At 40.8% G+C, this 26734-nt stretch overlaps 1 protein-coding gene across 3 annotated transcripts in view; it reads left to right on the top strand.

The window, feature by feature from the left end:
- Window positions 1-26734, top strand: part of LOC129718112 (uncharacterized) — a 58267-nt gene that overhangs the window by 5594 nt on the left and 25939 nt on the right. The window contains exon 1 of one of the 3 annotated variants that reach the window (XM_055668534.1): window positions 14798-14931. The exons of 1 other annotated variant lie outside the window; for it this stretch is intronic. The gene's annotated coding sequence lies outside the window, so the exon portion shown is untranslated. One more of the 3 variants, XM_055668535.1, reaches the window with a different exon arrangement.

The raw sequence follows: 26734 nt of genomic DNA, 5'->3' as shown, positions 1-26734 counted from the left end.
TCATCGTTCCAAAAAAATACACTATGAAAAAATTTGAAAATAGAAATAATATTTAATTTAATCAATCATAAATTTTGTAGTTTTTATTCTAACATATTCTAAAAAGCATCAATTTATACACAATATGGTATCGTTTTTGTGAAAAAAACTCCAGATCTTCAAAAAGTAGTCTTTTGTAGACTTTTAATTCATAACGATTATTTCAGCTTTTCTTAAGAAGAAATTTTTTTTTTCTCCATTCGTTGTTTTCCTTTCGTCTTGATTAGACGCAAATTGTTTATCTCCGTTTGATTCGCAAAATAACAATACACGAGTTATCGTACGGGTGTTTTTTTTTCGATTAGTTCTTGTGTGCGATAACAATAGCCTGCAATATATCGGCAGAAACATCTTCTGCACACTGGTAGGGGCAGGCTACCCCGCCAGTGATCCGATACGCAGCTGATATATCAGCAAGAATAATTCTCCCGCACCGCTGTTACCCCGCTAGCAGCACGGACCACCATACGATCGAGCGAGTGGAAGTCAACTACAAGTGGCATCTACAAGGTCGCGTGTAGGATACGGCCACTGTGTCACAACACGAAGCTGGATCGTCATTGTTTGTTCTGCGGAGACGCTCGATTAATCCTACTATCAGCCGTGAGGTCGTGACTTAGACGTTCGGTGAAGTATTCACTTTAGAATTTTTATCATTATTATTAATAGTATTATTATTATTGTTATTATTATAATTATTATTACTATTATTATTATTATTATCATTATTATTATTATTATTATTATTATTATTATTATTATTATTATTATTATTATTATTATTATTACTATTGTTATTAGTATTAGTATTACTGCCTTTTTTTTTATTTTGATCCATTGTAGTTTGAAAAATTGTTTTTAAAATTTAATAGCAACTACTTGACCCCCCCTCACATTCGAATATTTATCGTTTGTGTGCGGTAGAGCGTAACGCTCCCGCAAAATGGACGACATGCAGGTGCAACTATTCCTGGATGTGGAAACAACTGGGGAAGAGATTGAGATCTCCCCCATCAATTCCCCTCTACCTTCCCCGCTACCTAGCCCCGTACCAAGGGTACCGGCAACACGGGTGAAAGCTTACCCAGATGCTTCGAAAGGTCCGTTCGTAGTTTACTTCAGGCCCATAAAGAAGCCTCTAAATATAATTCAAATCGGCAAGGACCTGGCAAAACAGTTTTCGGACGTAACCGAAATTACAAAGGTTAGACCGAACAAACTGCGAGTTGTTGTGAGTAGCTTGAAGCAAGCAAACGCAATTGCTAGCTACGAGCTCTTCACGAGAGAGTACCGCGTGTACATCCCTGCCAAGGACGTGGAGATCGACGGTGTGGTTACCGAAGGAAGCCTCACGGTCGATGACATTTTGCGTCACGGGGTTGGCTGCTTCAAGAACCCCCTGATTCAAGATGTAAAGATACTGGATGTCAAGCAATTGCATTCAGTATCCATCGAAGAAGGGAAGAAGAAATTCTTCCCTTCGGATTCCTTCCGTGTAACATTCGCCGGATCCGCACTGCCGAACTACATCTCTTTGGACAGGGTTCGTCTGCCTGTACGCCTGTTCGTACCGCGGGTCATGCATTGCCAAAACTGCAAGCAGTTAGGTCATACAGCCACCTACTGCTGCAACAAGGCACGCTGCAGCAAGTGCGGAGGCAATCATGCTGAGACCGCTTGCAGTGAGGATACTGAAAAGTGTCTTTACTGCGAGGGAACTCGGCATGACCTTTCGGCGTGTCCCGCGTACAAACAGCGCGAGGAAAAAATAAAGCGTTCCCTCAAGGAACGATCAAAGCGCTCTTTCGCAGAAATGCTGAAGAGTGCTGAGCCACCCTCGACAGGAAACATCTTTTCCTTTTTGCCAACCGATGAGGGTACATCTGACGATCCCGTCGAAAGGTGTTCTTATGCCATGCCAGAAGGATCTAGGAAGAGGAGAATGATCAACTCTCCTAATCTTTCTCGCAAAGGTCGCAAGATAACCCCTAGCGGAATGACCAATAAGCCAACACAAAAAGGAAGCGGTGAAGAAAAACCGAAGCAAGTACCTCCCGGTTTTAATTTTAAATCAAACCAGGAGTACCCACCGCTTCCTGGGGCACCAAAAACCCCTCGTGCACCCATTTCTCGATCATTAGATAAAAAAGAAACAGGGTTCATAAAATTTTCTGATATTGTGGACTGGATATTTAAAACATTCAACATACCAGATCCCCTACAAAATATTCTTCTTGCCCTTCTTCCTACAGTGAAAACCTTTTTGATGCAACTAGCAGCAACTTGGCCCCTCATTTCAGCTATCATATCTTTCGATGACTAATACGGCGAAAGAGGTTAGGAATTTTATCACTGTATTACAGTGGAATTGCAGAAGTATCATCCCCAAATTCGATCTATTTTCTCATTTAATAAATACATACAATTGTGACGCATTTGCGCTCTGTGAAACCTTTCTCAATTCAAACGATCAACTCAATTTCCACGATTTTAACATTATTCGTCGAGATCGAGACTCACACGGTGGAGGGGTACTTTTAGGGATTAAAAAGTGCTATTCCTTCTTCCGAATCGACCTCCCCTCGATCTCGAATATTGAAGTCGTTGCCATTCAAACGAATATAAATGGAAAAGACCTATGCCTTGTTTCGTTATATATGCCTCCATCCGCGCGGATTGAACAGAAGCATCTCACTGATATAGCAGAGTTGCTTCCCGCGCCTTTTTTGATATTGGGAGATTTTAATTCTCACTGTTCGCTATGGGGGTCGCTGTACGACGACAACCGATCTTCTTTAATCTGTAACTTGATCGACGACTTCAATATGACAGTTTTGAATACTGGGGAAGCGACACGTGTACCTAATCCTCCAGCACGTGAAAGCGTGCTTGACCTATCCCTTTGCTCGACATCACTAGCGTTAGATTGCCGGTGGAAAGTAATCAACGATCCCCACGGTAGTGATCATCTTCCAATCGTTATATCAATTGCTAATGGTTCAACTTCCCCGAACCCAATCAATATTTCCTACGACCTTACACGTAATATTGATTGGAAGTGTTATGAGTCTATTATAGCGCAATCTATCGAGACTCACGAGGAACTTCCTCCGGAGGAAGAATACGCGTTCTTAGCTGGCTTGATAATCGACGCCGCGACTCAAGCTCAGACGAAACCGATACCCGGGGTAACGATTAGACAGCGCCCTCCCAACAAATGGTGGGACAAAGAGTGCTCTGAGCTGTACGCGCGAAGGTCCGCGGCGTATAAGGACTACCGGGAGTACGGCACTGTCAACCTGCTTCGAAAGTACGAGGCACTGGGCAGGCAGATGAAGAGCTTAGTAAAGGCGAAAAAACGCGGGTACTGGCGGCGGTTCGTAAACGCGTTGTCCAGGGAAACAGCGATGAGCACTCTTTGGGATACCGCCAGGCGCATGCGGAACCGTGACGTTTCGAATGAAAGCGAGGAGTATTCAGATCGCTGGATACTCGATTTTGCCAAAAAGGTCTGTCCGGACTCTGTACCGGAACAGAAAACCTTTCGCGACGCGTTATTAGTAACTACGGAAGAGCCTCCATTTTCGATGCTGGAATTTTCAATGGCTCTCCTGTCGTGCAACAATAAGGCTCCAGGGTTAGATAGAATAAAATTCAACCTGTTGAAGAATCTACCCGACTCTGCAAAAAGACGCTTGTTGAATTTGTTCAACAAGTTTCTTGAGCTAAATATTGTTCCGCATGACTGGAGGGAGGTAAAAGTCATTGCTATTCGGAAACCCGGGAAACCTGCCTCTGATCACAATTCATATAGGCCGATTGCGATGCTCTCTTGCCTCCGGAAATCAATGGAGAAAATGATCCTCTTACGGTTAGACAAATGGGTCGAAACAAACGGGTTACTTTCAGATACTCAATTTGGCTTTCGCCGGGGCAAAGGGACGAACGATTGCCTAGCGTTGCTTTCTACTGAAATTCAACTTGCCTTTGCTCGAAAAGAGCAAATGGCTTCTGCGTTCATGGATATTAAGGGGGCTTTTGACTCTGTCTCTGTAGAAGTTTTAAGCGCGAAACTTCATTCGCAGGGACTTTCACCAAATTTGAATAACTTTTTGCTCAATTTGTTGTCAGAAAAGCATATGTATTTCTCACATGGCGATTCGACAACTTCCCGAATTAGTTACATGGGCCTCCCCCAGGGCTCATGTTTAAGTCCTCTCTTATATAATTTTTACGTCAATGACATCGATGAATGTCTTGCAAATTCATGCACGCTAAGGCAACTTGCAGACGATAGCGTTGTATCCATTACTGGTGGCAAGGCTAGCGATCTGCAAGGACCATTGCAAGATACCTTAGACAATTTGTCTGAATGGGCTCTTAAGCTGGGTATCGAATTCTCTCCGGAGAAAACTGAGCTGGTCGTTTTTTCTAGGAAGCATAACCCAGCTCAGCTGCAGCTCCTACTAACGGGTAAAACGATCTCTCAGGTTTTAGTCGCTAAATATCTCGGGGTCTGGTTCGACTCTAAATGCACCTGGGCTTGTCATATTAGGTATCTGACACAAAAATGCCGACAGAGGATTAATTTTCTTCGTACGATTACCGGAACTTGGTGGGGTGCTCACCCAGGAGACCTTCTAAGGTTATACCAAACAACGATATTGTCAGTTCTTGAGTACGGCTGTTTCTGCTTTCGCTCCGCCGCGAACACGCACATTATAAAATTAGAGAGAATACAATATCGTTGTTTGCGTATTGCCTTGGGTTGCATGCAGTCGACCCATACGATGAGTCTTGAAGTGTTAGCGGGTATTCTTCCGTTGAAACATCGTTTTTGGAATCTCTCTTACCGGTTGCTAATTCGATGCACAGTTATGAACCCATTAGTAATTGAAAATTTCGAGAGGTTGGTCGACCTTCAATCTCAATCCAGATTTATGACTTTATATTTTGACTATATGGCTCAAGATATTAATCCTTCTTCATACGATTCCTCCAATGTCGCACTTTTAGCTACTTCTAATAATGCTATATTCTTCGACACCACCATGAAACAAGACATTTCTGGTATCCCGGATCAATTGCGACCCCAAGAGATCCCTAAGATTTTTTCCAATAAGTTTAAACATGTTAGTTATGATAAAAGGTTTTACACTGACGGATCTAATCTAGATGAGTCCACTGGCTTCGGTGTTTTCCACCTCCTACAAACTCGATGCTCCTGCTTCCGTGTACGTCGCAGAACTTGCTGCTATTCAGTACTCTCTTGGAATCATCGAAACCCTACCCATAGACCACTACTTCATCTTCACAGATAGTCTCAGTGCCATTGAGGCTCTGCGATCAATGAAGCCTGTGAAGCACACCCCGTATTTCCTGGGGAAAATACGGCGGTTTTTAAGTGCTTTAACAGATAAAAATTACCGGGTTACCTTAGCGTGGGTCCCTTCTCATTGCTCGATTCCGGGTAACGAAAAGGCTGACTCTTTAGCTAAGGTGGGTGCTATTGACGGCGATATTTATGAAAGACCATTTGCTTATGATGAATTTTATAGCATTTTGCGTCAGAGAACACTCAACAGTTGGCAATCATCATGGAACTCAGATGAACTGGGACGGTGGCTACATTCCATTTTTCCTAAGGTATCGACGAAAGCATGGTTCAAGGGGTTGGATGTATGTCGGGACTTCATTCGCGTGATGTCCAGACTTATGTCCAATCACTATACGTTAAACACGCATCTCTTTCGTATAGGGCTTGTAGACAGTAATCACTGCGTTTGTAGCGATGGCTACCATGACATCGAGCATGTTGTTTGGTCGTGTACCGAATACTGTGGTGTTAGGTCTGAGCTTATAGATTCCCTTCGGGCCCGAGGAAAACAACCGAACGTACCCGTTAGAGACATTCTGGGAAGCGGTGATCTCCAGTACATGACACAACTATACGGGTTTATAAAAAATGCTGGCATTAAAATTTGATTTCTTTTATCTATTTGCTAGAATACAATTTCTGTCACAAACTGAAAGAGAATGATACACCCGGCTGGAGACACTAAAATGAAGACTCGGCATCTCTATGTTTACGCAGACACCTCAGACCAAAACTGCTCAAACAGAACATCACTGGTTAGCCACGTACAAATGAATACATTCTGTAATATAAAATAATTAAAAACAAAATTGTAACACCCCTCCTCTCACCTTAAATCCCCACTAGCTCGTAGTCGGCCGCGAGAATAAAGAAAAGGCCTCCCTCTTTTCCCTGCTAATTTAGAATTTAAAAAAAAATGTACTTGGCTCAGTTAAACATAAATTGTATCGTGCCGTGTCAAATAAACTATTTAAAACTAAAAAAAAAAAAAAAATTTTTTTCTTCTTACGGTATAGATTTTTTCTGGATCGAAAAAAAGCTATCTATAGCTTTGTTGAAGACATAACGTGAATCAAATAAAAAAATTTACGGTGTATATATTTTTTCTAAAACCGTGACTTTATTGCCTGCAATTTTATTGAAAACACTACTATAATCAAACAAGCCGTTTTTATGATAAAAATATTTTATTCATCATACACATTTTCTAATAGGCCTTTTTGAAACAACAGTCGTGAGTCTACAAGAAAAACCAATGTTATAGAATGACCTCTTTACCAAAAAAGAACAACTGTGCGAAGTTTCAGCGAGATCTGAAATCATCGATTAGGATCGATTTGCGAAGCAGCGTAGACTTGCTTAGATGTAAATTTCTTCACAAATGCCATACCGATGTGAGGTATGTGTTATGGCAAGATGAAGCATCATCACATTACGGTAAAAACATAAATGTTTCTGAACAACCATGCGACCCCCTTTGTATTCAAAATACAGTACCCAACGAATCTGCCTCTGTGCCATCCGAACAGAGATCCTTTTGAGATTTCAGGTTCCTTGGTTCACATAAATAACGAACGCATCCGAACTACAAACCGTGAGATGCATTCGAAAAGTCGACGTGAAGGCCGTATACGCTTTTAAAATCAGAAATGAGAAATAAATCAGTTTTATATTAGGTACATATACATTTTTTTCATATTTTTGGTTGCCATTTCTTACTTCCATTATCGAACTTTCTATACGTTTTTTTCGAAAATTTGTCAGGAATAACATTTGGAAGGAAGTTGAAGTTGTATTCATAACATACTCGAAAAATTGGTTTAATGCCCCCGTTACAGCTTGTACAGTCGTTTCCGGTACGTTGTTTCAGTTTTTGTCCACCTTGCCATCATTTCCTTTTCGTCCTTCGCCTCTTTTTTTTAGTCCTTCGAAGTTCACGCTTCATCATGGCTTAAGTGGTTTCGATCGGTCAACTGCAACTGATTAGAATCCGCTTTGATATAGGACTCATCATTATTGACACAGCACCGGTATTTCATTAGCAGCTTTGTTCGAAATTAGCGGGCACGCATTTTAGTAGCACTCTGTTGACTTTGGTCCCGATTTAGCAATTCTGTGCCTTGTCTATCAATTTTTCCATTTACGGAAGGTGTCTATCTCGCCTATCCCGAGAGTTACGCAAGTATGAAAGTGTCGCACCCATTACCCATCAACGCACCCTTCACAAGATATGTAAAGTTGAAATGAATGAAAGTTTGAATTATAAAATTTCTACCCGATCGGAGCGGAGAAAAAAGTAAATGTGATTTCCTGCCACAATGTGTCGATGAATTTCTCTGCGGGTATCGTTGTCCGCAGGTAACAGTGAGTCCAGGTACACATACTTGTCGACCATCTTGAATTCATCGCCAGCAACATAAATTCGAGGTGGGACTTTAGCACTCTCTCATCGTGAGCCCCTTCATTTAATATATTAACGCATTGATGACCAGTCCAATCCACCTGGCTTTGGCCTTTAGTCCGTTGTACGTATCCGCCGGTTCGACTCACAACGCCCTACGGATCGAAAGTTCAAGAAATTTGACTCGCACACCTTTACACTGTTCATAAAAGCATAGCTGTCCCATGATGAGAAGCATGGAGGACGAGAAAATGTTATTTAAATGTTAGACTTTCTTCCGCATTAAACGCATCCCAAGGATAGAAATTTTTTTTTTCTTCAAGGATCATCCTTGTAGGAGCTTATGGACACTGCTACTTTTAGTTGGATATATTGTGGTTGTGGTTGGCTTCAAGGATCATACTTGAAGCAACAACGATACCCGCAGAGAAATTCATCGGCGCATTCTGGCAGGAAATTGCGCATACTTTGATCTCCGAAGGACGCTCCGATCGAGTAGAATACACCACCGCACCAAGTTAACCATCTACAAGACGCTGATCAGATCGGTAGTCCTGTACGGCTATGAGGTACAGAAGGTATTTGCGTACCATCTCCGGTGGACTGCAGATGGAGAACGTGGATGGAACGGAACGTGGAGAAGGCGAATGAACCACGAACTGCAGAAGCTGCTTGGGGAGCCATCTGTCGTCCACAACGCTGAGATTGGCAGGTTGCAGTGGGCTGGGCTATCTTGGGGATGTCGGAAAAGATGGTTCCTGAAATCAATCCGTCAGGGACGAGACAGAGAGGTGCTCAGGGGGCAAGGTGGATTGGAACTGTTGCTTGGAACTGTTTGGTAATTTGATCCGTTGGGGAAAATTAATTGAAATTTTGAGTTAAGATAGTTCAGCGTGCATTTTTGACACTCTATGAATTGGTTTCCTCAGATGCACAGTCAGTAAAATGTCGTCGAGAGAACGCTTTCACGAAAAAGTTCAGTACTTCGAGAATAAGAATACAACGAATCAGTAGCATCCGCTTTTGTAAAGATAATTACGGCGTCGGGTGAGTCTTTGCTTACTCTGCAAAATATCGGTAGTTATAACTATTTGGAAAGGTATTCATTCAGCTGTTTGACTTTTTTTCCTGGAATTAAGCGTTAGAGAAGGGTCGAAGTAGATAAATGGGAGGGAGCTTGAGAATAAACCCATGTGTAAAACCGAAAGCATCCGTTCAAGATGTGGCTAAAAACTGCACAAGAGCAATACTTTCGAGCAAGATACCAAAACTCGAACTGAATTACGTACGTTTGAGGTTCGAAGGGCCAAAACTGTGACGAGAAGCATAATACGATCACAGAAATCCATCCCCGGAAGTTATACGTCCAAAAGCTAACGAAACCATAATGCTGCGTCATTGAAGATGAGACCTATGGTAAGGCGTACTTCAAACAGATTCCAGGGAACCTGTGCTTCACAGACAAGTATCGGATTAATGTTAAAGAAAAAACCCCGAACACAGAAACTGTCCACATTCACCAAAAAGTTCTTGATTTGTTCCTGCGGAAAGAGTAGAACACCCTCCGTTATCTCAAGCACCATGAATCGACAGATGTATAAGAGTGTCTTCAAAAGCGGCTCCTCCCTCTCTTGAAGACTCACAACGGTCCAACGATCTTCTGGCTGGGTTTGGCACCATGCTACTCTACGAAGGACGGGCTGGAGCGAAATACGGCGAGTAATTTCGATTTTGTGCTGGAAGTTCTTAACCCCACAAATACACCGGCGCTGCATCCAATCGAGAAATACTGGGCTATGAAGAAACGTCCTTGGAAGAGAGTTGAAGAAATAAAGAAAGTAAGGGCGAAAATGCAAATAAATTTCGATTACTAGATGGATTGCAAGTGCAGAAACTTAGATAAGGTTTGTATCCGCGATAATCCGGACAACTTCAAATCAGTGTAACTCTGGCATCATTCAAGCTACGATCGAATCTTTTCACTCAATCATAGCTGCGGGTCTACACTTTAGTCTATTTTGATTTGTTCTGACATTTCGTAAAAAAAAATATCGACTAACGATTATGACATGCGCGAAGATCCGTACAGCAGTCCCGAAAATCCTCACCTCCAATATTGGTAACAAATACCGCCAATGTCCAACTGTCCACAGCTGCGTCTAATCGAAAGATATTGGGCTCTAATGAAGCGCACGCGTTCCGGGAAGAAGCAGATGTCAAAAGTGACAAACATTCTCATCAAATCTGGCCAACAGCTGCCAACAAGATCACCGAAGTGACTGTACAAAACCTGCGCAAGGTATGTGAATTTTATATCAATGGATAGTAATGATGTTTTAAACCCGTGAATTTGTAAACCATGTTCCGTAAATTGAAAGTCAAAAGAACAATGCTCTATGATTGTTTCATTACATATTTTTGGGGTGCTCGGATTATTGCGGATACGGACTTTATGTAGGTGAAAAAATCAATGACTGCAAAATTAACTTCAATTGTTTTTATTTACGCCCTGAAAATTTGATAACAGTCGGAAGAAAATCTAAATTTTGGTAATTAGTTTTGTGTGTTTGGATTTTGACCCGTACACTTTTAAGGTGTAATACACCTTTTTACTCGAGAAAATACTACAAGGCTTACAGCCCTAGGGTTGTATGAAATGGTGACGTGGGACTAAACACTCTAATTGGGGGATTTTTTGTTACAAAATATACAGAGTCTGCAGACAGAATCAATGCGTTTGCTCAGCGACCGTACGTATTTTTATTTTCAACCTCCCCTGGAAATCAATTTTTGAAATATATATAACAACACTCGAAAGAATATCGTTTATATCTGACGATAGTATGCCTGTAGTATATTTTTGTTCTAACAACATGCATTTGACAAGGCACAAGCATATCGTGCTTGTTGAAGAAGCACCAAGAATTTCTCGTACTGCGTCAAAGTCAGAATTAACTCTATATCCTCAAAAACCAAATCCAATAATACTTACATTATCATAATGAATGATTTTGTCTTATTTAACTCTGATTAAATCAAATCAATAATATGGATCTTACTTTCAAAACAATATGGAAGCCCTTACCAAGGTTCATTAATTGGCAAACAGAAGAAGATATTTTAAACAAAATTATTAACAAATTCCAGCAAAAAATCGTGGCAATCCACAATTACATTTTTGTTTTTTGCTTAACAATTTTTTTCATTTGCCTACAACTACATTCGCTGTATTACGAAGACAGCTAATATACGTTTATACGGTAAAGCTTAGAATAATAATATATCATCTAACAATTTTGAAATGTAAAAAGAGGTTCTGAATGAATCTTAGTAAATAAACATAAAATTCACAAGCATTTATAGGCTCTTACTTTACTATAAATGTATGTATTTAGGAATTTACTCTTTCGATACTATCACGATTATTAGGTGAATATCGAGAATAAAATTAAATAAATATCCGCTGCAAAAATTTACAATTCTCGTTGAGTAATTTATGATAATCATATTTATGAGATAAACTTTCAATCACCATCAACATCAGCATTGCAGTTTTTCCTCGATTGCAAACGTATAGAAATGTACGAACAAAAGTGTACCACTGCAATACGAATAGTATCGCTGCAGTACGAATAGAAGTGTACCGCTGCAATCATAGACGACGAGAGACCTGCGGTTCTTTACTTCACTGGTACTGTTGCTTTTACCGGCATGTTTTCTTTCAAGACAGCAGGTTTTATTAGGCTCTGAAAGCAGGTGTAGAAGTTGTTCAAGAATGGGGTTTGTTTCAAAATTTTCGAAAAACTTTTACCTTCGAGACATCATAGGTAAATGGAAGCAAAAATAAATTGATCTATTGGGACGGGGAGACTCTGTCAATTTTTATTTCGATATTGATACAGAGGATATCACAAGGAACGGATGTTGTCCATTCACGTCGTCTGTGCTAGGAATGCTCGCATGCAATTGGTTTATTATTCGCCTAAATTTGTTATTGAAACTTTTTATCAATTTTACCGCTTTGCAATGAAATTAGAGTTTACAAAATTGTTCTACATTTTATCTATCCAACAACATATTGGTTATTGTTATCCATCATGTGGTTGTGCTGTTATTAACGTTTGAAATTTGACGCAACATTTGCCAGTTTCATTTCCAATTTTACAGAATGCATCCCAGAATAGTCAAAGTAGACAAAGACGTAGTCCCACGTCAAAAGAGCAAAGTTTGGAATTTTTAAGCATTTAGCACCTTTTAAATTGCATAAAAGTTGTAGTTTTCTGAATGTCCAGTTATTAAACAACAACAAAACACATTTGTTCATGATTAATACCAATTATTTTGGGAGTAATGGCCGTTTCCCCAAAACGCTTTTTATTGGCAGAGTTTTGTGATGTTTACCATAGTGACGCAGCAGATCAACTGAAATCGAAAAACTTATATTATTTCATTAGTAAAGAAGTTTACCGGGTATCTGAACGACCGTTTTTATGAGTATTTTATTTTCAGTGCAAACGGAAACGTTTTTCCCGAAAAAAAACATGCGCTGAAAATTGCATTGAAAATTATTTTCGGCAAAGTTAAATTTCTTGTATCAAAAATCGATTATTCAGCGACCAGAAAAAGAAAATATGAAAAAATATGCTTACGTAGTTATTGAACGGCCCCTTAATCAGGACCTTGAACGGATAGTGGATTCAAATCTGGGACCATCATTAGAAAACAGAGATAGAATAGTGTAAGACGCAAAATTAAAATTTAGTGACGAATGAAGTTGGTTTGCCAATATAATAATCAACGCAACGCAACGATCGACATCAGCTATTATGTATCGTGCCGTATCGAACAAATGATTCGTAAAATAAACGTCAGCTGATCAGCATTTGCGCTGAGCTTCTTAATGAGAGAGATTGGAAGAGAGAGATTGAAGATTGGCTTACTGAACGGAAATCTGTTTCTTGTTCCGAAGCTACCTATGCAAATATGCAAATAAATTTAGAAAAACGCGAAGATTACCATTGCTGATTCTACTGCAAAAGGTGCCTTTCAAATAGCAGATTGAGCAAGATTTGTGCGTTAGGTTGGAAAAAATTGCCGAACTAAACGGTACAAAACGAACATGATTTGGAGTCACTGAGATATTACAATAGGATTACCATAAATAAACTTGATGGGTACACAACTTTTAAGATCGCTAGCAGAATTATACAGAAAACAAATTTACATTCAGTAAACTAACCTATAAAATTAAGGTAAGAAACCAATTTCTTAAGCATCTTATGCAGCTTTATGTGCCTTGAGACGAAATATTATTTGTGTAAGTTGAAATATGCTTGTTATAAAAATGTCTTAGAAGTTGAAGCCGAACAATCGAAATCGTTTATGCATAACATGCTATGGCTGAAATCTTAGATCTTGAAACTTAAACAGTTTGATCTGGTTACAACAAGCGTAATTTCAATTTTCTAAAAGATTTTTTTTACCGAAGGCAATAAACTTATACAAGTTGAAAATGTTCAATTGTGTCCAACATCATACCAAACGTACGCTTGATAGAGTATCACTCCATGGTCACAGATGTTGGTGAATTGCGCGTCGTTGCAAGGTGTTATGCAATTTTCTCATTTTCTGTGAGAGGTAGAGAGCAAAACACATGGATGCAGCGAAAGATTAAACCGGTTGGAGTGAAGAAAGTAAAAATAAACTGTCTTATTACTTTGGTTGAGTGACTTTTTCAGGGATGGTAATCGTCACAGGTCACTGAAGAAATGGATGATTCCCGGTTAAATTTAAATTGGGTTTGGTGTTCAGTTACATAATGAGGGATAGTTTGTAACCACTTAAGGACTGGGATTGCTGCAGAGAATAACATCCAGCAAAGCGTATAACCAACCTTGAACGGAAAGTTGAGTTCAGTCTGTGTCCGGCTCTAGCCAAGGCTTAAGCAATTGACCCACATTTGGCGATGTGTGATACTCAACGCTGTGGTATACAGAAGGTTCGTTCGACTGCAGGCGTTTGTCCACAAGCGTCGTGTAGAGTTGTAATCGCAATCGCAAGTCGTTGGTTTTCCCCGATTCACGTTTCATTCATGGCCAACGAAAACGGTGTTGCACCCGACGCATGATTCATTTACACCAGGCGGATTCGGCTGCTATCCGTGATTGCCAAACTATAGCAACCACCTCCATGCGTCTGGTATTTTCCCGGCCCGGCTTACAGAGTATCCGACCAAACCTTCGCATTTTGTGGCACAATGAGACAAGCAACCGGCCAACTGATGACGTTAGCCGCTTAAGCGCATTACCATCGGTGACTAGGCGTTATTGTTATCTCTTTGAGGCCGTTCGAAAACATACAATCTGCAATCAAATATAAGCTGTTTGCATATAGATTCAATAATTCTCTTGAATTTCGATATATACATGCATTTCTCAATACGAAGAAGAGATATGAAAATAAGCAAATATCGGTAGATAGAGAGTTAATACCTGGACTAACATGCGCACACTCTCCGTCGTATCTAGGATTCAAAATTTACCTGTGCAAATTTGTTGGTTTTATAACGGGTTGGACTTAGGAAAAATTGATACTAAAATTGAAACTGTTTAATTTAACAACTATGATTCTTTTAAATATTTCCACCATTTTGTTTTAAATTACCAAATTACTGCATAGATGTCCTTGTTTAACATTTGAAGGCATAAAAAATTACCTGTTTTCGAAGTTTGTTTTCTCAGCCTAACCTAAGTCGACTCTGCGTATTCGTTTAAAAGCTGAACCGCGCGGTGGCGGAGATAGCATGAGTAGTAGTAGGAAGAATCTTTATAGTAGGGAGCCCCCCACTTAAGTAAAGGGGGAACTGTTCGAGTCTCGTGCTGCTGCTGAACAGAATCTGTGGTAAGACTGCAATTAATCCAAAGAAGGTACCCCTGAAGTATACCCAGAAGTTTAATCATATGTGTTTGATATATAAAACCGATTGGGGCAAACTTTCGACAATTCATTTCACTTTCGCTCTCGTTGCAAGTCGGAGCTTTTTTTATACTTGCGAGGTTTTCTCGGTGGTTAATTCTTCAGTCGTGCCCAAAGCTACGGTGAACGCGTGCTAGAGGTAAGTCTGCCCAGTTGCCGGCTTCACTCGATCGATCAAACAACAAAACCGGCGAAAAAGACCGTTTCTCTGTTTTCGGTTTATTATTACGAACGCGTCCGGCGGGTGTAATGTGTGGGTGTGAGGGTCTGTGTGTGTAGTGTCCAGTAAAAGTGCAATACTAATGAGCCGGAAAATTTGATTACACAACATTCAATAAAGTGAGCACGAATCAGGCTGTAGTGAAAGAACAACGAAAATTGAATATTATTTATAGTGAGTATCATCGTATACGACGAGCAATGACAGTTGGCGAGAAATCATGTCAAGCAAGTTTGAGTGATGCAACGTGGAGGAAGTTTTTTTCAATCAACGCTTTTGGGAAGAGTGTATTTCGTGAATCATAGTGTCAGGAGTGTGGTAACAATTTATTGCCCTGCAGAAACGGTTTTATGATCATTATACCTAATATAGCAGGAAAAGAATGAACCCCAACCGTTACTTGTGGTTGACAACTATCTTGTGGTTTCGCACTATTGGGAATGTTTCTTTAGCAAGCAAAGTGCTTGAGGTGAATTATAATATTGCTCGATGTGATTGTTGTAGAAATATTTATACAACGTGACATCAACGTATACACGGTTGAAATTAAATTATAAATTCAAATACTTAACTGGTTCATCGCTTTATCGCTATGTTACGACCAAACTCATTTAAGTCTCTAAGAAAATGTTGTTGGCTAGGGGCACTGAAATTCACAGGAACGGATAAAAAGCTAGAATCTTTCTTTTTTCCAATTTGAGCTTTAGGGCAAGATCTGTGTTGACCATTGTGATCCATGCAACATTTTGAATGTATTCATGAGCAAGAACACTGCATACGCTTCATTGATTTTTGTGATTTACCCGAGTATCCTGTCAAAAATGAGGAATATTATTTTTGTGCTACTAGATTTGGTTTTTAGTTCGATGTAGAGCATCTTTACCGTCGCAAAACAATGAAATCCGATCATTGAGCTTAACATTAAGCCGCATTAATTCGGTACCGGTTGAAAGCTGAGCCTTTTATTGCGATACGATACATTGCGGGACTGGTGAGCAAAGCAAAACCTTGGTGCTACATTCCGATTCGAAACTCCACCTTCTGTTTATTATACAGGACATAATGTACAGGACAATTGCGGGGCTAGCGCTACGATCCTACTGACACTAACAGTCTTTCCCGAGCCGTGACTTGAATCTACGGCGACTGGCTTATTTAATCCGCATCGTACCTCGAGACCAACTGGGAGGGCTGGTACTTCGATCTTGTTGATTCTAACAGTCAACCTAACAACAGCCAAGAATCGAAAAAACATACCAGATATGAGACTACCAACCAACAAGGGAACATAAGAAATCTTTGAAATAAGACTTATGATTTCATGAATATGATATATTTCCATTTTATGCAAATACAGTTAGTGAGATGTTAGGCATACCGTGAACAAATTTTTCGCAACGCGTTACCTGCATGCTGCTGCTGTCAAGTAGGATTGGAAATAGAAATATCAAAATATGTGTCTTCTGAACCGACAATTATATTTATCATTTTGATTGGCTGAAATTTAACAAATGATTCTAGGCTTAACGATTTTACGGCATAAATTAAATTATTGCTACATCTACATTTTTATAACTGACCCAAACAGCTCTAAAATTTAAAAAAAAACTGATCTTCCATAAGATATTTGTAAGTGGTTATTAAAAGGGATCCGTGAGAGGAAATTACTTTAACAAAATCGAAATCGATATATAATACTTACTTTACTTCCTCGGCGACAGATCTATTTTCGATTCAGTGCTGAATCCAGAATACGTCGCCATATCACTCGGTCTTGGGTTGCTATCCTGCAGTCGCCTCTAACACGCGGCATTCTTGTCGACAGCACTCATCCAACGAGTGCGGTCTACCCCGAAGTCGACCGCCTCTATCAGGATTTCTGCCAAATATAATTTTTGCTAATCGTTTCTCCGGCATTCTAGCCACATGCCCAGCCCACTATAGCCTGCCGTGTTTTATCCGCATGACTATATCCGAATACCTGGTTTATTCACCGTACATGCGTCATGCTCTGCGCCAAACAACATTTTGCAGTTTGCCGTCACGGATTAACGGCAAAATTCTACGCTCAAAAACACCAAGAGCTCGCCGATCAGCCTCTTTCAGTGTCCATGCTTCATGGCCATAGAGGGGAGAATCAGTGTTTCAGTGTAGAGGGCTAGTTTAGTACGAGTTTGCAGGTTACACGACCTCAGCTGGTTACGCGATCCGTAGAAGGCCCTGTTTGCGGCCGCTATTCGCTTTTTTATCTCACGGCTAACCTCATTTTCACACATCATAAATGTACACAGGTAAATAAATTCGTCGACTAGTCCAAATGATTCCCCATTTATCACCACCGCTGCACCAACATTCGAAAGGCTGCCACGCTCTGTACCAGTCACCATGAACTTCGTTTTGGCAAAGTTCATGCTAAGCCCAATTCTCGCACCTTTCTTCTTGAAAGCTCCTAAGGCCTCTTCCACTGTTACGGTTAATACCAATGATGCCGATATTGTTCGCAAAACTTAGGAGCCAGCCCTCCGTATAACACCTTCCAATGTGATGTTGAACAATATGTTTGACAGCCTGTCGTCCTGCTTCAAACCATCTAATGTCACAAAATCGTCCGATACTCACCGGCTACCCTGACGCTTGATGCGGAACCATCAAGGGTCGTACGTTGTCCTAAAGTCTATGAACAGATGGTGAGTCTGCATTTGACGCAAGGTGAATATTTGATCCTTGGTTGAGTAATCCCCTCGAAAACCACATTTGTATTTGCCAACAAAGGTTTCCTGCAACGGCCCTAGTCGATGGAAGAGGATGCGGGAGAGAATTTTGTACATGGTATTGATAAGAGTTATGCTATTCGCTCATGACTTTAAAAGACTCGACGGAAATGCCCTCTTTCCCAGCTGTCTTCTTCAGCTCTTTAACTGCCTGCTTTACCTCGTCCATGGTCGGTGGACCCACAGCTTATCCATTATTTTCAATATCAATTTTACTCTTTCCAACGCACAGTGGTCCAATAAGGCAGAAAGTGGAACTTAATTTCATGGCACCTTTCACCTTCATCCTAGCTTAATAATGTCTTCGGAGCAATTGTTTGCATGAATGACCTGCACAATCGCAAATTGTCAAAAATTATGAAAAGTTTACTATGCTTAAATTAAAAAAAAATACTAACTATTTGTGTTGAGAAAAAGAGGAATAGTTTATTAGGATATCTTATAGAAGATTAAAAAATATGAAACTTTGCTGAATAAATAAAAATCATATCTTCATTAGGTAAAAAGTTATAAAGTGAATCTATGGAACTTACTTAAAATTTAGTGTTTGGTTTTTAACTTTTGTTAGTTGCATTTCACACGAAAGTGTTGGTCGAAAGAATTATTAGGGGACACCAAACACACATTTTTCCAAAGAGTTTCAGAACATACAAAAAAATGAAAGTTTGCTGAACAAACAAAATTCCTATCTTCATTTGGTACAGAGTTACAGAATATTTTATGTAAAAGTTACTTAAAAGTTACTTTTTTGTACTTAACTTATGTTAGTTACATTTTACAAGAAAACATTGTTCTAAAAAAGCATTTAAGCATATAAAACACACGTTTTTGTTGAAGACCACACATAGCTAGGACTCTTCCCTATAAAGTTATAGCATATCATAGCTTATTTTAGCGATTATGCGGGTCATTCATACAAACAAATGTTTTGAAGATACTATTGAGGTAGAATGAAGGTGAAAGGCGCTATGGCATTAAGTTACACTTTCTGCCTTGTTGGACCACTGTGCAACGCCTCTGTCTTCCTCTTCGTTCAACAGCACACTGCAATGTTGTTTCCAACGCTTAGCCACCTCTGATTTATCGGTAATAAGGTTACCCTCCCTGTCGCTGCATATAACAGCAACAGACATGTGTGGTGCCTGATTTCGTTAACCTTTTTTTATAGTAGCTCCTCGCATCGTGTCTAGAGAAGCAACCATCCGCTTCCGCAAGAACACGCTCCCAATGCTGACATTTTTCCAGTGATAGAGTCTCTTTTCAGCAGCTCTAGCTCCAAACCGATTGGAACAAATGCTTTACAAATGCATGAGGAATCGAGATCTGGTGGTATCTTAAAATAACCGATCTTTTGGGACCTCGATTTTAAAGCTACAAGAATAAATTGAATTTAAAATGAGAGATTCAAATGCAATTGCTGAGAAGGTGCGGCGTGAAATTGCGTCTGATCTTCATGTTAGGAGCGGCTGATCAACGTCCTGGCGTCAGTGTGGAACTCTAAACAGAGCTGACTCGATAGTCTTCCGGCCAGACAAAGGAAGGGGGAAAGCTCAACGAACCGCCTTGGACAAAAAATTGTTGCAAATTACGTAAGAGATAATACGAATCGAAACAAACTGCATGGACCTAGTTAACGTAACAAGAACTTCGAATGGAAACTCGGGACATGTAACTGCAAATCATTCTGCTTTCCGGGAGGCGACAGAATAATCTACCCACGCAACTACGAAGTCGTAGCGCTGTTAGATAGGACAGAAGGTATGGAAAAGCGGGCACCGAGCGACTACTTTCTACTATAAATGTGGCACCCACAGCGAGCTGGGAATTGGTTTCATAGTTCTGGGCAAGACGCGTCTACGCGTTATGAGGTAGCAGTCGCTCAGTGCGGGAATGTGCATGGACCGTTTCTTCAACTACAGCATCATCAACGTACATTGTACACATGGAGGGAGACTCAACGACGAGAAAGAAGCGTTCTACATGCGGTTCGAGCAGGTCTACGATAGCCAATTTTCACGTCACGTTGCAGTACGTCATCGAGCCAGATTGCTAATAGAGCCATACAGCCTGTTCACTCTGTCTAATGATAACAGCCTTCAAGGCGTGAGCTTTGGAGCCCTCGCACAGATATCCACAATTCCAGCTGGGGATCACCGGACCAACAGACGTAGAATCAAATCGACCATGTTCTAATCGACGGCAGGTTCTTTTTGAATTCCGATAACTACCTAGTATATGGCTGTAGGCTTGCGCTCAAAACCCTCGACAGTGTATAATACCCACTTAAGTCGAACGCCGTCATCGAGTATTTAAAAACTGTGTGACGCCGCGGATGCACAGTAATACGCGCAGCAGCTGAAGGTAGTGTTAACCATGGAAAAGCAGCTTGGCGAAGCTACTCTTGAAGATGGTTGAAGGAGTATCCAATTTACCATTTTTAGCACTGCTGTAGCGCTATTGGGTACAAGAGGTTAGTCGTATATGAATGTGGCACGGGCAACCATACCAAAAACCACGGAAGAGTCAAACCTCAGTTCTCCGAAGGAAGAAGCACGAACAGGAGAATTTAGGAGCTGTACCAAGCTAACGACATTCGGAAGTTAAGTTTCCGTAGAGACTATGTACCGCAAACCGATTTGTGCAGAAGCTGGAGTATGAGGTGATTGGAAGGTGGAAACAGTACTTAGAAAAGCGTCTGAGCGGCGATGCAGTCTGATCTCCTGGAGGTGGAGGAGGAGATTGACTGGCAGAATAACAGCAAAGCTGCTAGAGTGAACCAACATTCCAGTGAGTTGTTGAATTACGGTGGAGAAACACTGGCTAGAACGGTGCACTCAGTCATTGCCAAGATTTGGCAGGAAGAACGAGAGCCGTGGATGGAAATTATCGTGTGCCCCACCGACAAGAACTTACTCACACACAGAGAATCCTGAGTAAGAATCCCCAGGATACCTTTAACTCGGTGACGGAATCGTGAAATGAATCGCAAACACGATCCGGAGGATTCCCACTCAGGATTCTTATTCAAGAATCCTAGAGCCATATACAGGGCATTCCTGAGGATTCTGTTTTCAGGAAACCTTCTCAAGGACGCTCACGAATCCAATGTGAGGAATCCTAGAGAATCTATGCGAACTGTATGTGTTCGTCCGGGAAAAGGTGACAAGTTGGAGTGCTGCAATTACCGAGCAAGTACTCTGCTGAACGTCGTTTACAAGGTGCGGATCAGATATTCGCGATACAGTGGGTGCACATTACCTATTCATCGATATGGATACGTATATCGGACTGAAGGCCGAAGCCAAATGGTCAGCTGCCATCTGACACAGATCCTGTCAGACCATGAATGCTGCAGGCAGTACCTGCATGGGTCTGGTCGCTAATGTGCCCAGAATGTGCGGGTGCGGAGCAAACCGCTGAGCATCTGTTCTTTGTATACCCTCATTACGCACAGGAGAAGAGCGAAACGTTGACAGTGAGAGGATCAAGAGGAGATAGTGTCCTCCCTCGAGTTCATGTTGGTAATAAAATCAGATCTACGGATTCGTTTACGTCTATGGATGTAATTAGAAATTCGTAGAAGTCTGTAGAAAACCGTGGAATCCACAATCGCATTTCATGCATCTTATATGGTCATTGTTTGACAAATAAGGGTTCAATCAACAGAGTTGGGCCCGATTAATGTGAACAAAATGGTTTGCTGGGTAGTATTTGAACAATTGCAATTATTCATCTCAAATTAGATGCATTCTCCCAATTCGAAAAATTTTCAAGTTCCATAAAGTCGATAGAAAATTTAATACAAAATTATGCGTTTATTGCATTTTCAAGAAATTTAGCATCCAAAAATATTAAGAAGAATATGAAGTCTTTGGAATTATCATCGTTTGCACACTATATGACAGCAAAAAATATACCTGGCAACTCTTGTCATACTTTTACCTACTCCGTAAGCATGAGACGAACAAACTAATACACGCACATCAGACGTGTTTGTGTTGTTACTCAACTGGAGAAGAATGTTATTGATCTGTTACAAAAGAGAGAATTATTCGTTTTTGGATTTGACCTAAAAGCCATTACTGTTTTGCTTATCCAGTAGTTTGTACAATTATAGCACAAGTGTGTGTGTTTTTTTTTTTGCTTTTATAGGTTGTCACTTAATTTTCAAAACTGTGTCGATTGATATATGTGACACAGTATAGTGCGCTATAAAAATACGCAATCCTTTGGAGTGTAATTTCAGCATTTCCCCAGTGAGAAAAAATATTCATCTTATTGTTTACCAATCAATATTTCATGCGGTGTATGATTCCACAACGGGCAATTGAATTACTAATTAAACTGGAATGTTAAAACGATCTTCATTGTCCCTATCCGTTCGACAGTTAACCACAACGGTAATAAGTTTCCCATTAACCCACACCTCACTAATCGAAAACAAATAAAATGGTATTGTCAACCTAATAAACCCAATGCAATGTGAGCAAAAGTTTTAATTCGAGGGGAAACACTGCGACTATTAGTTATTTACTGAATGCTTTATAACACTCCTCCCTCTTGTTTCAACAAGATACAATTTCAGCAGTGATTATGGACAAGCAGCAATACAAACAGTTGGCGAGCAAGGGAAACAAAAATGAGGCCAGCTCTTCTTTTTTTAAAGGTGACATTTATTATTTTGATTAGTTTACGAGCGTTGGAGTTTGGGCGCGTTGGTAGACGGTGGAGAACTTGTTTACTCTTCGAATATCAACACAACCAACCAGGTTCGTAAAATTATGCGACCGCCTTCCGACCACTCCACTGTGAGTACGAAAATGGACAAAATCTAGTAAAAAAGGAGAAAATCTAGATGAACGGTTATTCTAGTTGAATGATTAAAAGCAAATTATTATGTGTGCAAATTATTCACGATTCCACGTTAATGGTCGCGATGTTTCACACCGCTGCTAACACCCGAACAGTCGAAGTAAATTTCTTTACCCCAATTAATTCTGCCTAAGTTCAGCACTTGGGGAGAGAAAAAAAAAATGCACGGCTATCGGTTGCTGCTAGGTAAAATGTTTACATAAATGAAAACGTAAATTGGTCTGGTTCCGTGGTCCCACGCTTGGACAAACGAAAAATATAAAACATACCAAACGCAATGGAATTCACCCAAAGGAATGTCTATTCAACTGGATGTTGAAAAAAATGGCCCTCCTGTGTAAGGTATTCTGGTATTTGTTTTGTATTAAATGTTTCATTAAACGCAAATGCAGTGAACAATAACAATCAATTCTCGCTTCTGACCTTAATATTGACGTCCGATACGAATAAATATTGTATTTTTGTTTGAGAATGTCAAAATCTAACAAATATCTTGACAAGTTTAATCAATGTTTACTCTCAGAAAAGAGTATTTCCCTAAAATTCTTTTTTTTTTCTAATAAGAGAACTTCTCTTGTAGGTCATTTTTGATTATGTGATTTCAAAATTGCGTCAATGTATTCAATGGTATTCCCTACGATTGAAATCATCTAGATTTAACCACACTGCGAGCTTTTGTCTCTATTCAATAATCCAAAAATGTAAAACTATCGCCACCAATACCAAAACTATCGAGGGCACAATACATGTTACTCCCAAAATAAATGCTTTCTTTCAAATCATCAATAACTATCGGTTCAAAGAGTCAATACCAAGTATATCTTGTGTTACTACTTCGCATGTTTCCAATACCAGTTGGATTTCAGCCTAGTCAAGTGAATACATTTTTAACATCAATGTTTGCTTCAAACATCTCAGTTGCTAATGGGATAATTTGGTTCACTTTCGTCTTGAGTGCCAATTTTTCCATTAGACACTGAAGCCCCAATTTCCTAATTCACTGTAGGCATTTTTTGCCAATCCTTATTGCCCAAGCTGTGAATAATTCATATCTACAGCAGCACTAATGATACCACTCCGACGCGGTTAGTTTCGGCAAACTGATACCTGTAATTCACTGGCAAATGATAATAACTAAAACCAGATTGGTTTTCGATACCGACTGTTTCTTCTAAATTCTGCATGGGCTTGGTATAACAAAAAAAAAAACACATTTAGGTACCGCACGAATAGCGGTAGGTGCATATTTAGATCAAGAGGCCTGTAAACTTTAAACTATGCGTTTGGTTACTGTTACAGTATCATTTTACCTACTAACGCACAACGAATATTGGAAAGTTTGGCCATCTTAAAATAGACTTTATTACAAGATTGTCCACCGCTGATATGAACTTTCTGGCAGGCGAAAGTAGTGCACCGGAAAAGAACTATTTCACCTCGATCGAAAACCTTCATCGTTGCATCGCGTGACGAGTCTCGTTTTCCTCCGAAACGGGCAGACAGCGTTGTCTCAGTTGGCGTACGTGACCACCGGAGCCTACCTTGCCGTTGCATGGAGCGTGTGTGCGATCTGCTGGTGCCTGGCGAAATGGAATAGGTATAAACAACTGTGCGGGAAGTAGAAATTTTATGCGCAAACACGGACGGCGGGGAATGCTTGACTTTCATTACGCGTCAATTGTTGCTCTTGCTGTTCGGTTCCGCTACGACCAGCTGGGCTTAGTTTGACCATATTGTTTTGACCAACATCCGCTTGGCATACCAAAAACCAAGAGCACACACGAACGCGGGTACATCGAGGGGTGAGAGAGATACTGAAAAATCACACCGTATAGTTTCTGCAGAATGCAATGCAATTCCATTTATTCATCAAAGTTTGCCCTATAGAACATCATACTTTTGGCTGCTACTGCGGTAGACTAAATTTTGTTCTTCTACTTTTTTCAAAATAGTCAAAGATGCCGAAGAGCCATTCGAAACATATGATCTACTGAGTCAAGAGTCTATAAGCTGTCAGTTCAAAGTAATCATTTAGAGTTTATTAAACTTTATTAGCCGTTTTCATGATTAATTGAATAATATTAGTGATAGAAATCAATGCATAGTGTACATTATACCAACTGAAAAGTTTACAGCCGCTCTGATGATGGTGATAGTCCCGCCGAATACTCCTACAACTGTTTGAGGTGGACGATTGACCTACAGATAATTTATGTAGTAGCAACTTAAATCAGTTACATACAAATAAAAACGAACTTCTTCGAAAAAAGAAACTTTTTACTTGATTCACATCTGTGAAAATGCAAAAATCTGTAGATATCCACGAAACTTGCACAGGGTTCTCATGACCTGAAGAGCTAGACCAGGGGTTCTTAGACCTTTTGCTTGAAGGAACACTTTTTAAGCCAAAATATTTGGCGGGGCACCTTGGCCTCTACCCGGTTCTTTGTTAAATATTATCTTTGTTTGTCGCTCATACACCATCCGTGCTACGTGGCCAGCCCACTGTAACCTGCCGTGTTTCATCAGGTTGACAATATTAGCGTGTTTGTATACTTCGTACAGCTCGCGATTCATGCGCCTGCGCCACTCCCCATTTTCTAGTTTGCCACCGAGTATTGATCGCAGGATTTAACGCCTGAAAACTCCGAACGCTCGACGATCGGCCTCCTTCCACGTCCACGATTCATGTCCGTGGAGCACCGCCGGGAGGTTCAGAGTCCTATAGAGCACAAAGTTCGTACGGATCTGTAGTCTACGGGACCTAAGCTGGCTACGCAATCCGTAATAAGCCCAATTCGCTGCCGCAATCCGTCTCTTCACCTCGTGGCTCACCTCGTTGTCACAACTGTTCTACGGTTAACACCAATTATGTCAATGTCGTCCGTGAAGCCTAGAAGCATGTGGGACTGCGTGATGATGATACCGCTTCTCTGCACACCCACCCTTCGTATCGCACCTTCTAAAGCTGACTTGAACAGCAAGATCGAGAGTCCGTCATCTTGCTTCAGATCATCTTACGTCACAAACGCTGCGGAAAATTCGCCCGCTCTTCTGACGCATGGTGTGAAACCGTCAAGCGTCGCATGTATCAATTTAATTAGTTTTGTTGGAAAACCATGTTCTAGCATAATTTGCCACAGCTCTTTGCGCTTCACTGTACCATACGCCGCCTTAAAGTCAATAAACAGCTGATGTGTCTGCAAGTTGTGTTCTCGAAACTTGTCGAGTATCTGAAACATCTTGTCCGTTGTAGATCGTTCCACTCGAAAACCGCATTGGCCAGACTCCTGATTCCGTTAATCGTTTCTTAGATTCTCCTCGTGTCGTGTCTGGTGAAGCAATTCTCCGCCTCTGCAAGGACGCGATCGTAGTGCTAACATTTCTTGGGGCGGTGAAGTCTCTTTTCGGCAGTTCTTGCCTCCCGGCATTTTTACCGCGTCTGACGCGTCACATAATTAGCTGCTACTAACGTGTTGGCGTAGGCCCGGTTTTCTATCTTGTCATCTCTAGACACTCAGCATCGAACCACCCACTACGCGTGGCTCCCGTTGTCATGCCCATCGATTCTTGCGCTGTTCCGCTGACCGCATCATGGATGGTCGTTCAGGTCCACTCCCGCTGGTTCACCGATCCGTCTATCAACTTTCCGAGTGTACTCTGCAGCAACTCCTTCCGCTGATAACCTCTGGATGTCCAGACGTATCTTCCTCGCCGATCTCGATTTAAATACGTTGGACAACCGGCCGCGAATCTTGCCTACCACGAGATAGTGATCCTAGTCGATGTTTGGCCCTCGAAAGGACCGCACATCTATGACGTCTGAAAAGTGCAGGCCGTCGATCAGCATGCGGTTGGTCTGGGAGCAGGCCTCTACATTGGGGTGTCTCCAGGTGTGCTAAAGAATGTTCAGACGTGCAAAATAGGTACTTCGGATGGCCCTTCCCCTGGCTGCGGCGAAGTTCACTAACCTCAAGCCATTGTAGATGATGGTAGAGTGAAGGCTCTCCCTACCAATTACGGGCCAAAAAAATACCTCTCGTCCAACTTGTGCGTTCATATCTCCGAAAACGATCTTT

This window comes from Wyeomyia smithii, chromosome 1 (assembly GCF_029784165.1).
Source record: "Wyeomyia smithii strain HCP4-BCI-WySm-NY-G18 chromosome 1, ASM2978416v1, whole genome shotgun sequence".
NCBI lineage: Eukaryota > Metazoa > Arthropoda > Insecta > Diptera > Culicidae > Wyeomyia > Wyeomyia smithii.
The sequence above is the reverse complement of the archived record's forward strand: the minus strand, read 5'-3'. Positions and strand labels throughout refer to the sequence as shown.